This window comes from Dermacentor variabilis, chromosome 10 (assembly GCF_050947875.1).
Source record: "Dermacentor variabilis isolate Ectoservices chromosome 10, ASM5094787v1, whole genome shotgun sequence".
NCBI classification, from domain to species: domain Eukaryota; kingdom Metazoa; phylum Arthropoda; class Arachnida; order Ixodida; family Ixodidae; genus Dermacentor; species Dermacentor variabilis.
The window spans coordinates 18,762,688-18,774,954 of NC_134577.1; the positions used below are offsets into that span (position 1 = coordinate 18,762,688).

The 12,267-nt window shown below is 39.3% G+C and overlaps 1 protein-coding gene across 1 annotated transcript in view; it reads left to right on the forward strand.

The window, feature by feature from the left end:
- The first annotated feature begins 3,989 nt into the window (after positions 1 to 3,989).
- LOC142559449 (uncharacterized) overlaps positions 3,990 to 12,267 on the forward strand; it is a 217,871-nt gene continuing 209,593 nt past the window's right edge. The window contains exon 1 of the mRNA XM_075671040.1: positions 3,990 to 4,274. The gene's annotated coding sequence lies outside the window, so the exon portion shown is untranslated. The remainder of the gene's footprint in view (positions 4,275 to 12,267) is intronic.

The following is a 12,267-nucleotide window of genomic DNA, read 5'->3' on the forward strand; positions in this document are numbered from 1 at the left end:
TGTTTTAAAGTAATTGAAGAACCTTAAGATATCCTCGCCACCTGGTGTGAAGAACGTCAATTCTAAGTTTCTGATTAATACTAATGCATGCGACTGCATCATCCTCTCGCTTGAAACTGGCGGTATTCTTCATGATAGGAATGTGGGGACAGCTATTCCATTTTTCCAGTTCGGTGACAAGCAACCTCGTGGTAATTACTCACCCCCTTGTCCCCGTATCAATTACCAGTGTACCATCCAAAATAAGGAAACGGTAATTTACTGTCATACAACTAACTTTCTTGAAGATAATTAATTTTTTTAGAATGCTCGACACGGTTTCTTAAGAGAACATTGAGCGAAACGAAACTTTTCAGTTTCGTTCACGACATGCATACCATGACTGACGAGGGGACCCTTATAGCTACATATTTTAGATGCTCCAAGGAGCGTCTCAAGTATATAGTCTATAATTTGAACACGAGTCACCCTTTCGTAATTACGTACTCACAGTCTGGTTAGTAAAGACCTTTCTTGGTTGCCACTTTTTCTCGCAAATTTTTACTAGCTTGCATCAGGCAACGCATTCCCTGCTATACTTTTTTTTTCAGTTGGCTCAGGGCTTCGTAACAGGGTCTCCTCTCTTTCTCATTTTAATAAATTCGTTGCCCATCATGAAAATAACGTCTTGCATCAGTGTTTCTGCGGACGACTGCGGGAATAGAAGACAATTAACAGTGAGCAAGATGAACCTAACCTGCAGTTACCTAACATAAACTATACCTAACCTAAAATTAACAATAACCAACGCAAACCTATGCGCGATTGGCTTGGAAATAAATTAGTCGTCCTACCTGTCACGTTATTAGCTCTGATACGGAATGTGTCTACACGCCGCGGTTGCTTAGTGGGTATTGTGTTAGGCTGCTAAGCACGAGGTCGCGCGTGTGTATCCCGGCCACGGCGGCCGCATTTCGATAGGGGCGAAATGCGAAAACGCCCGTTTACTTAGATTTAGGTGCACGTTAACCCAAGGTGTTACAAATTTTCGGGGTCCCCCACTACTGCGTACCTCATCATATCGTGGTTTTGGCACGTAAAACCCGATAATTCAATTTTTTGTTGGATTGTATCTGCTCGTATATATAGCTCGTTTAACTTCAGGGGAGATCACAGATTCATTATGTAGCCGGCAATGACAGTTGTATGTTAGCCTACCTCCCCATGATCTTATTTTTTACGGTTGTATGTCGATCAAGTTACTGCTGCATAAAAAACTTGTCCGAGCAAAACTAAAGTATGCAGTGCCTGTATGGAATACTGGTCTCGAACTCGAATAACTTATCGCAGGTTTAGAGGCGGTGCAACACCGCGCATCACGTTTCATTATCTACACCTATTATTGCACCGTCACCGTTACAGCTACGAAAGACGCGCTTTCTTACCCACTCTTTCTCATTGTAAGTTATGACGCCTTTGTTTGTTCCTTAATATTGGTTATAAAATTAATTGCTTAAGAATGGGCTCCTAGCAAAACCATCCTACATTTCAAGACGCATTCATCACAGTCATAAAGTATGCATTCCATTGTCGAACATTAGGTGCTGTCGTTAATAATTTATCCCTAGTACATTCTTGTTTTGGAATTGCCTTACTCATAGCGTTGCCACCATTACAAACTATTATTCCTTGAGAGGTGTTGCCATGTACGTATTTTGTTTTGTAACTAGCTACATGATTGTTCTGTTTCCATCTTTGTTGTTATGTTGTCAAATGTATTTTCTTTCTACTAATTGTGCTGTAGTTTCGTTGTATTTATTAGTAATATTAACTCTAAAATTCAAACAGCGCTAGACGACGGGACCAGAAAGAGGAGGAGACAAACACGGCGCTGATGAATTTTTAAACGTTATTGTTTCCTTGTTTTTTGTATGACTTTGTCTAACCCACTCCTGCAATAGCCACACAAAGGGGCTGCAGTATGTGTAAATAAATAAATAAATAAATAAATAAATAAATAAATAAATAAATAATGAACATCAGCGCCGTGTTTGTCTCCTCCTCTTTCTGGTCCTGTCGTCTAGCGCTGTTTGAATTGTATTGTTACTATGGAACACGAACTCGCCCAATCCGCTGCCCTTCTGCAATATTAACTCTCCCCTCTCTGCTATTCCTTGTAGGCCTCAATAGTAAATTCATAAAATTACTTTTGAACTTTCTAAGTGACACTGGCTTATACGATCGCCTCTAGAACCTGTGAGACGTGCAGTAAGCGCGAAATGTGTTTGCGCGCTAACTGTGTGTGACAAGATTACCTTTTCTGTGGGCAAGATTACCCTTGCGTGTATTGCGTCTACAGTGCGCATCTGCATATTGGACAACGTGTACATAGTAGCTCATTGTACCATATCATAATCACCTGCCACCTACCTTTCCCTGTATTTTCCACGTCCCTTTCCTTAGTGAAGAGTAGCAGGCTAGAGACACGCTCGCCAGGCCGACCTCTCCTCCTTTCTCTTCATTAAAATCTCCTCCTCCTCCTCCTCCTCCTCCTCCTCCCCCCCCCTCCTCCTCCTCCTCCTCCTCCTCCTCCTCCTCCTCCTCCTCCTCCTAATAGCTATACCGAGGTTAGAAGCCTGGAATAACAGCATTCAGTGCAGGGGTATTTGAAGTACGGCGCAAACAGCAAGGAATCTACCAGCCAATTTATTTCAGGAATAATTGCTAATCGAATAAGCGAATACTTGAATAATAGTATGTTATAATTCAACTAATTCTTCTTCTGTTGACTTGTCATCTGGTGTGCCCCAAGGGTCGGTTCTTGGTCCTTCACTATTTCTACTATACAATAATGACTTACCTCGAAACGTCACTTCACACATACGCCTTTATGCGGACGACTGTGTTTTGTATCGCGTGATTAACACACAAGAAGATCATCTTGAACTAAAGTCCTCATTTGTCAGCTTCTGTATCTGGTGCAACACTTGGCAAATGAATTTAAGTTTTACTAAAACTGTGATAATGTCATTTTCTAATAGTGCCTCTCCTTCATTGATCAATTACACTTTCAACGACTTATCCTTGCACAGGGCCCCCGAATACAAGTATCTTGGCGTCATATTTAACACTAAGATGTCCTGGTCAGAACACATTAGTTTCATTTGCACTAAAGCACTCCTGAAGCTCGGGTACTTGAGGCGCAATTTCAACAGTTCTCCAAAGGAAACTGAGTTACTTATGTATAAAACTTTAATTCGCCCAATCCTAGATTATGCTTCTCCTGTATGGAACCCTCATAAGCAGCGCGACGTTAACTCCATTGAGAGCATACAACGAAAATATATTAGGCTCATATATCGTCGCTATCATCACTATTTTTCACCCTCTCGTGCCTTATCTTCTCTGAACCTAACCCCTTTATCCATACGCCGTCACACTGAGTCATTGAAGTTTCTGCATGGCAACGTCAATTTTTCTCACATCCCATATATATTCCTTGAGATATTCCTCAGTCAAGTGGGAGTCACCGTAGCCTTAATATTAAGCCTTACTTTGCCGATGTAATAAATTTAAATACTGCTTTATCCCACGTTCTATTGAATTCTGGAACTTAATTCCCGGAACAATTAGGTCACTGCCATTAAACGATTTCCTGTTAAAAGTTAACTGCACCTGATTTTATGTATTTTCTTCTTGTTACAGTGTATTGACTCATTCTAGATTTTGTACTGACTTTCAGTGTTGCTGTTATTTTGAGTTTCATTTGTGTCATCTGCCTTATTTCTCACGAATTTTGAAACGTTATTGTTTACTTGTTTTTTGTATGACTTTGCCTAACCCACTCTTGCAATAGCCACATAAAGGGACTGCAGTATGCGTAAATAAATAAATAAATAAATAAATAAATAAATAAATAAATAAATAAATAAATAATGTACATCCTCACTGGGTACGAGAACCTCACATTTTACGTTGGCGGTAATCCCGGCTTCTCTCTTCCGCAGGCGAATTCCTGTTGGCGTCATCAACGGACAGAACTCTTCGAACTGGAATGCGTCTCCGCGCATAGTGCTGACACAATCCGCCCCTGCATCACTGTGAACGTTTGTTTTGAACTGTGAACGTTTGTTTTGTTGTGAACGGTGATACCGTGGTATCACCAGAAAAGCTCGTCTTCGGTGATCCAGCAACATCGATGGTTGCATCGTCCTGCCAGGCACATCGAAAGAGCTTCCCTGCGCGCCCTTTGCCTTTCGACATGGCCCGTTCTCCTTGCTCCCATTTCGATGCAGGTGTGTGCTCAAATTTTGTTACACGCTATAAAACAGTGACCACTAGTTCCTATTGCCGTTCCCATGCCCGCGGCTGTTTCATTAGAATATTTGACTTTTATGAATATTTAACCTCTTCACTGGCCCTATTGTTCGGGGGTTGTTGACACAAACCATAAGCCCAACAATAGATCCGATTAACTTACAGATATCGAAACACTATCTGAAGGTCCTGCAAGGTAATTGAAGATCACGTTTGCTTTATCAAAGAAATGCAAATCCTCCTACTGCAGTCCTCGAAAATGCCAGTTGAACAATCCACGGATATTAAAGTCAAGTATCAAATCAAAACTCGAAGGTTTGAGCAAACGAATGGGCAATATGGAAGAAAGATGTAAGCGCTACAAGACACTGGGCAAAGACATGGCTAATATAGATATAGCAATACCCGGGCGATGATAAACAAAAGCGCATTTTTTTTTGCCGTCTGGCGCCAGCAAACTCGAAGATAAATATCGACGCAAGAACCCATTTGTTCGCAACATTTCAGATCCTAAATAAAAAGGGGAGCAAACTGAGACAAATCTTATACCAGCGCTGAAAACTATTGTTCGTTATTTTTCAGCCGTTTAGATTGAACGCGCTTACTCCTTTCTCCTTTTTTCATATCCTTAAATTCTCAAGCTTTAAAGTAAAAGCAAAAAGTTATTTCACTGAGCAATCAGCTCATGTCAGGCCATATTACTCATAGTGAATATTTTTCTTCCGGAAGCCGTCTCGCTCGTTGGAAAAAGCCTGCCTGGTGCATCATTCTTAAAATAATTTTTAGTAACTTTGAATGAAAATTTTTAGACAAATGTTACTAGAACTCGCTAACCGTTTATTCAATAGTTTCATGCCATTTTCAAACTTCTGAAAACTTCGTACCAATATCCTGTCGACTATTGGCCAGCAATATTGAATAAAAATTTATTTACAAACTTTCTTTAAACGATGAACGAACGTGCTTCAAACATTAAAAGCAGGATTTACTGAGCATCTTAAGACTTCTCAGAAACCTTATAGTAACATTCTAACAACTTTTATTCCTCGACCTAGAAGCTTCCTGTATACGTTTTTGCAACTTTTTGTCTCGCATTCTGGAAACATCCTTGCAGCTTTATTGCACGTTTCAGAAACATCTTCGTGACATTTCGCGCTTTCCCCAAATTTTTTTGAAATATTCTGGCACTGTTTTCTTTCATTTGTTTACCCTAAAGGCCCCGCTTGGGCATTACATAGGGGTGGGGGAAAAACAACTGATATACAAAGGTATAAGGCAACGTGCATGTAAATGGAATATCCTTATATGAAGTCATACATGCTATGCAACCTTTACATCAGTTCTGATTCGACATCATGAGGGAATTATTTCTTTCATTATACAAACAATAACCTTACACCCTCTGACATCTGAAGAAATGCAGGAAGAAATGTTAATGTTTCTAATTTCCGAATGTTTCATTAGGTGCTTGTTTGAATATATTATGGTCAGTTATTTCGGCTATATTACTTGGGAGATGATTCCATTCCGAAATGGCTAAGTGCAGAGATGAAAACTTCAATAGTTTAGTACGTGCAAATGGTTGTTCGACCTCAAATTCGTGATCAATTCGTGGGAAGTTCCTTTTGGCTGGTAATATGTGTGCCTGAGAGAAGCTATTTGGGTGATGAAAAAGCTGATGGAAGAAAGTTAACCGAGATTTCTTTCTTCTAGTCCATAATGGGATGAGTCTTAGGTCATGTTTTATTTTTGGTGATGCTTGAATGTTGTGAATAGTTACCGGTAATTAATCGCGATGCCTTGTTCTGAAAAGATTCTAATTTGTTAATAAGATGCGTTTGGTGCGGGTTCCATACAAATGAGGCATACTCGAGCATTGAACAAAGTACGGTGGTATATGCAAGAAGCTTGGTATCACTATTAGCCTGACGAAGCGTTCGACGAGTGAAGCCAAGAGATTTGTATGCAGTGAAACAATACAACCCACATGATTATGCCAAGACAAAGTCGGAGAAAGATGAACACTTAGATAATTAAATGATTCTGCAGTTTCTAGAGCCTCATCATTAAAAAGTATGTTTCATAATTTCACTGCAACTAGTAAATCTTATAAGTCTAATTTTTGAGGTATTTACGTTCATTTGCCAGTCTCAGCACCATCTTTCAATCCTCTTCAGGTCATTTTGCAATTTATCACAGTCAGCCTTACATTTTAATGGCCGATACAGAACGCAGTCGTCGGCATATAACCGGATTTCCGAGTCTATACCCTGATGTATATCATTTATATAAATTAAAGATAGAGTGGGTCCCAAAACAGAACCATGAGGCACACCGGACTGAACAGGTTGAAATGACGAGCGGGCATTATTAATTACGACAACTTGTCGTCTGTTACTTAGATATTCTTTAATCCAGTTCATTACTTTTTCGTCAACTTTAATCAGCTTCATTTTATATATGAGGCGGTTATGAGCCACACGGCCAAAGGCTTTAGCAAAATCTAGAAATATGGCGTCAGTTTGTGTATGTTCGCGAAGGTTAAGGTGAATGTTTTGTAGTTAGTTCAAGAAGCTGAGATTCGCATGACCGGCCTCGTTGAAATCCATGCTGGTTTGCAAATAAAATGTGGTTAGCCATGTAATGAATGATTTGAGAAGATAACACGTGTTCAAGTAGTTTGCATACAAAAGACGTTACGGATATAGGCCTATAGTTTAACTTGTTTTTGTCGGCGGTTTTATATATTGGTATCACATGTGCCAATTTCCAGTCCTCTGGAATTTCGGCGGTGTCGAGAGACTGTTGAAACAATAGTCTCAGAGCAGAATTGTGCTTTGTAATATTTAGTAGCTTAGTACAAATACCGTCAGGACCACGACTAGAAAATGATGGGAAACGTTCAATAGCTTTCACAATACCGTCACTTGTCACAGTAATACATTCCATAAATGGATAACTATCAGAAAACTGTGTTGACATATCTAGAGGCTTTTCGTCATTAAATACACCACAAAAGAATAAATTAAACCGATCAGCAACATCCATGATATCAATTGCAGCACCAGACTCAGTGTCAAAAACAGGTAACTTTTGTAGGTTCGGGAGAAATGACCTTCCAAGACTTTTTTGGATCTGTTTTTAGAAATTGCGAAATATCCTGGTTGAAAAATTTATATTTGGCAGCCGAAATTTGTAATGCACACTCTTTAGAAAAAGTTAAGTATTCTGACTTAGTTTCAGCAGATTTTGCGTCTCTTGCTTTTCGAATCAAGTGTTTGTTTTTATTCAAACATCGCTTAAACTCTCAAGTAAACCATGCCTTGTCTGCTGTTTCATAGATCCATTTTTTTGGAATGTATCTCTTCCTCAGTCTTGACAACTCATCACGAAAACGAATCCAGTTATCTTGCAACGAACAGTTTTCATACGTTTGCCTGAATAGTCATAAACCTTCTTTTTTTGACACGGTTTCTTCATGGTTTGCGTTTTAATGGTACAATGTATGACACGATGGTCACCGATATACTCTAGTACATCCATGGTAGCATGTTCGGGGTGTGTTGTTAGAAGGCGATCAAGAATATCATTGTGCCGCGTAGGGATTTCGATAAGTTGAGACAACTGAAAATATTCTAAAAGGTCAACAAAATCTGCCCAATCGCATGTCTGGCGCGTGCTAGGGGATATTAAAGCACACCACACTATGCCTGGAAAGTTAAAATTGCCGGCCGAAATTATGGGAGTGTTTTTATATTCGGATTGGACGGAGCCTAATACAGACTGCAGTTCCTCAGAACAATCTTGCAGAAACTCAGGTGGCCTATAGCATGAATGTAATCTTGAACGTGAATGACATATGAATGTATCTGGTAGCAAAACACAATGTTTTCAAACACTGATATCTATATTGCAGCCCTTTCAAACTTGTCCTTTGAAGTCACAGGCAAGCAGCGACTAATACTGCATTCTTAATGTCGCTGTGGTCAAATTAAGACGCAATGCTGTTAGCCTAAGGGAGGAAAAATTGCAAGAATTCTTATAGTAAACTGAGGCATTTTTGTTTTATCTATTTATACATACTGCAGCCCCTTTATGGGGCTATTGCAGGAGTGGGTTAGACAAAAATAAGTCATACAAAAAAAAACATGTAAAGAATAGCATATTAAAAATTCACAAGAAATAAGGCAGATGACGCCAATGAAACTCAAAATAACAGCCACACTGAGAGTCAGTACAAAAACGAGAATGAGTCAATACACTGTAACAACAAGAAAATACACAAAGGCAGGTGTAGTTAACTTTTAACAGGAAATCGTTTAATGGCAGCGACCTAATTGTTCCGGGAATTAAGTTCCAGAATTCAATAGAACGTGGGGAAAAGCTGTATTTAAATTTATTAGATCGAGCAAAGTAAGGCTTAATGTTAAGGCTATGGTGACTCCCACTTGACTGAGGAATATCTCAAGGAATATATATGGGATGTGAGACACGATAAGAAAAATTGACGATGCCATGCAGAAACTTCAATGACTCATAAAGGGGTTAGGTTCAAGGGGTATAGAAGATAAGGCACGAGAGGGTGAAAAATAGTGATCATAGCGACAATCTATGCGCCTAATAGATTTTCGTTGTATGCTCGCAATGGAGTTAATGTCGCACTGCTTATGAAGGTTCCAGACAGGAGAAGCATAATCTAGGATTGGGCGAATTAAAGTTTTATACATTAGTAACTTAGTTTCCTTTGGAGAATTGTTGAAATTGCGCCTCAAATACCCGAGCTTCAGGAGTGATTTAGTGGAAAAGAAATTAATGTGTTTTGACCACGACATGTTAGTGGTAATTATGACGCCAAGATACTTGTATTCTGAGACCCTGTGCAAGGATAAGTCATTAAAAGTGTAATTGGTCAATGAAGGAGAGGCACTATTAGAAAATGACATTATCACAGTTTTAGTAAAACTTAAATTCATTTGCAAAGTGTTGCACCAGATACAGAAGCTGACAAATGAGGAATTTAATTCAAGATGATCTTCTGGTGTGTTAATCACGCGATACAAAACACAGTCGTCCGCATAAAGGCGTATTTGTGAAATGGCGTTTCGAGGTAAGTCACTAATGTATACTAGAAATAGTAAAGAACCAAGAACTGACCCTTTGGGTACACTAGATGACACGTCAACAGAAGAAGAATTAGTTGAATTATAACATACGAATTGTGACCGATGAGAAAGGAAACTGGCAATCCAACTAACCGAGTGAGAATTTTTGAAGATCATGTTAAGGTTTATTAAGAGATTAGAATGCAGTACATTATCGAAAGCCTTGGAAAAATCTATAAATATAGTGTCGTCCTGGGTGCCGATATGAAGGGCGCAGAGGATGTCGTGTGAAAATTCGACTAGACGTTGTGTCAGTGAATGTGGACGAGAGAGCATGCATCAGTCATTCACAAGGATTTACTTTAAAGGACCTGCCATGAAGGCGAATATTTGAACTGACTTCTTTGCCCCATGTGCTTAGGATGGCGTTCACACATCTGGGGCCCAAAACCTCTTTTTGGCCGAGGTCCTCGTGGGCGTTCGAATACCGCACAAAAAGTGAATGAAGCAGTCCTGCGGGACAGAATATGCACCTGGTAAATGTACGAATCACGCAGTTGTGGGATGTAGCCATAAATCAGTTGCAGTGAGGATATTCGAAGTTCTTAGAACGGCTTTAGCCAGGCATAGCTAGCTGTCAAAAAATGACAGCACTTATGCAGTATACAACATTACTGATAAACTAAAAAGGTCTTTCAAACAGTCCTGGTTACCACAATTTCCTTATATTTAGCAACACTAAACTGATGAGTATTAAACGCGGCTGCCGGGACTGCTACACTGCAGAACATCCATAAAATATTGTCTTACAAGGAGTACTCTACATTTTATTTTGCAGATTACATGTAAACAAGTAATTAGAAGTATTGCTCTATATTGAATACAGTTGTGAACCAATTTCAAAAGCAGTAATTGCGATATTTTATATCCTCTTGCATGTGCAGAGAAGAACATAAATGCACAGAATGCACCACAAATGAAATATATAGTATGTACTTTTACAGCGTTGTTCCACAATTACTTGCCCTACATTCAGAAGTACAATGTGCATGCAGTTTTGTAATTTCCTCAGCTATCGTGAACTGTAGCAGACAGGCAGCTAAAAACCACCTTGCTTTAAGCAAATGGCAACACTTAAACACCAATCAACTCTTAAGAGACAGGACTCTTGAAAACTTATGGTGGTTACATCGAGCAGCTGCTATGTGCTATAGCATAGAAGCGCTCCTGATTAATTTTCACCCGCTGGTATTGTTTAACGCACACTACGACGTATCGGCGCGAGCCTTTCTGCATTGTGCCTCTATCTAAAAGGAGCAGCCGCAGCTGCGTTTCTTGCGAGTGCAAGGAGAAAAAATTTCCTTTATCAAGCGAACGAAAGGTATATATATTTAACATTGCCCAGTTATAATATATATATATATATATATATATATATATATATATATATATATATATATATATATATATATATATATATATATATGAAGGAACCTTGTTATTGTGATGGCGGCGTTCTGCAATATAGAAGAGAAATAGGCGCAAGCACTCAAGAATATAAACAATACAGACAAGGTCTCGTGATGCGGGTCTTCAGACTGAACTGTACACATAAAAGAATCTTCATACAAGCTGATAGCTGCTGAAGCGTCAAACATGGCGAATGTGCGTCATAAGGAAGATTGTACTAGGCACAGTGCGCACTGCATCATCCACATACTGTGTGCTAAACCTGCTTACTACGCTACCTGCCCTTTCTATTTCCATTTATCTTCCTGGTCGGAGTTACCACTCTATGCTTCATTTCGCGGTAAATGTACCAGTTGATCAAGCATGAGCGCACTCACGTTAAACATATAAGAAATTGTGGCGCTGCTGAACTTGATGATGGAAATAGTAAGGAATTTGTTTTCTTGCATGAAATCTTCCATCGTTTCTCAGAGCGGCCTATAAGCACCTGTGTTGTTTTGAACCACCCAACAAGAGTAAACGTATGTTTCGTTGTAGTGAAATTGTAAAGTTTCTATTACCTACGTTGGGATAACTACCGCTCAATGACTGCATACTATAAAAAAGCGCTGACATCACCCAAAGGAACATTGTTTAATAATACCCTCCGTTTTATGTTTAATACCAATCCGAGACAGTTTCGGAAGGCTATATTTAAGGATGTGCTCATGTCGTTACACTTAAGACATCGGACAGAACATTTATCATTAGCGAAGAAAATGCTACTGTCGTAAATACTACGTTTTCTTGTGATTTGGTAACGACGCCAGTTTTCGTAATCCAATTATGCTACGTTTCGCTTTCTCCCGACGCAATGGATTTGTTTTAAAATAATTGAACAATTTTAACGTAGCTTCGGCACGTGGTGTGGACAACATGAGTTATAAGTTTGAAATTGATACTAAAGTATTCGGGTGCATCACCCTGTCTCTTGAAATTGGCGGTATTGCTCATGATAAGAATGTGGTGAGAGCTATATCATTTTTCAAGTTCGTGACAAGCAACCTCGTGATAATTATCGACCCGTATCAATTACCAATGTACCATCTGAAATCAGGAAACACTAAGTTCCTGTCACACAACTAAAATTCTCGAATATAATTCATTTCTCAAAATGCTCGACACGGTCTCAGAAAAAAAAATTGCGTGTGAAACGAAACTTTTGTGTTTCGTTCACGACTGACATACCATCTTTGACAAGGAGTCCTTTATAAACTACATATTTTAGAAGCTTCAAGGAGCATCTGAAACGCATAGTCTAAAATTTGCAGAGAGAGAGAGAGAGAGAGAGAGAGAGAGAGAGAGAGAGAGAGAGAGAGAGAGAGAGAAACTTTATTGCAATGGAAAAGATTTGAAGGAG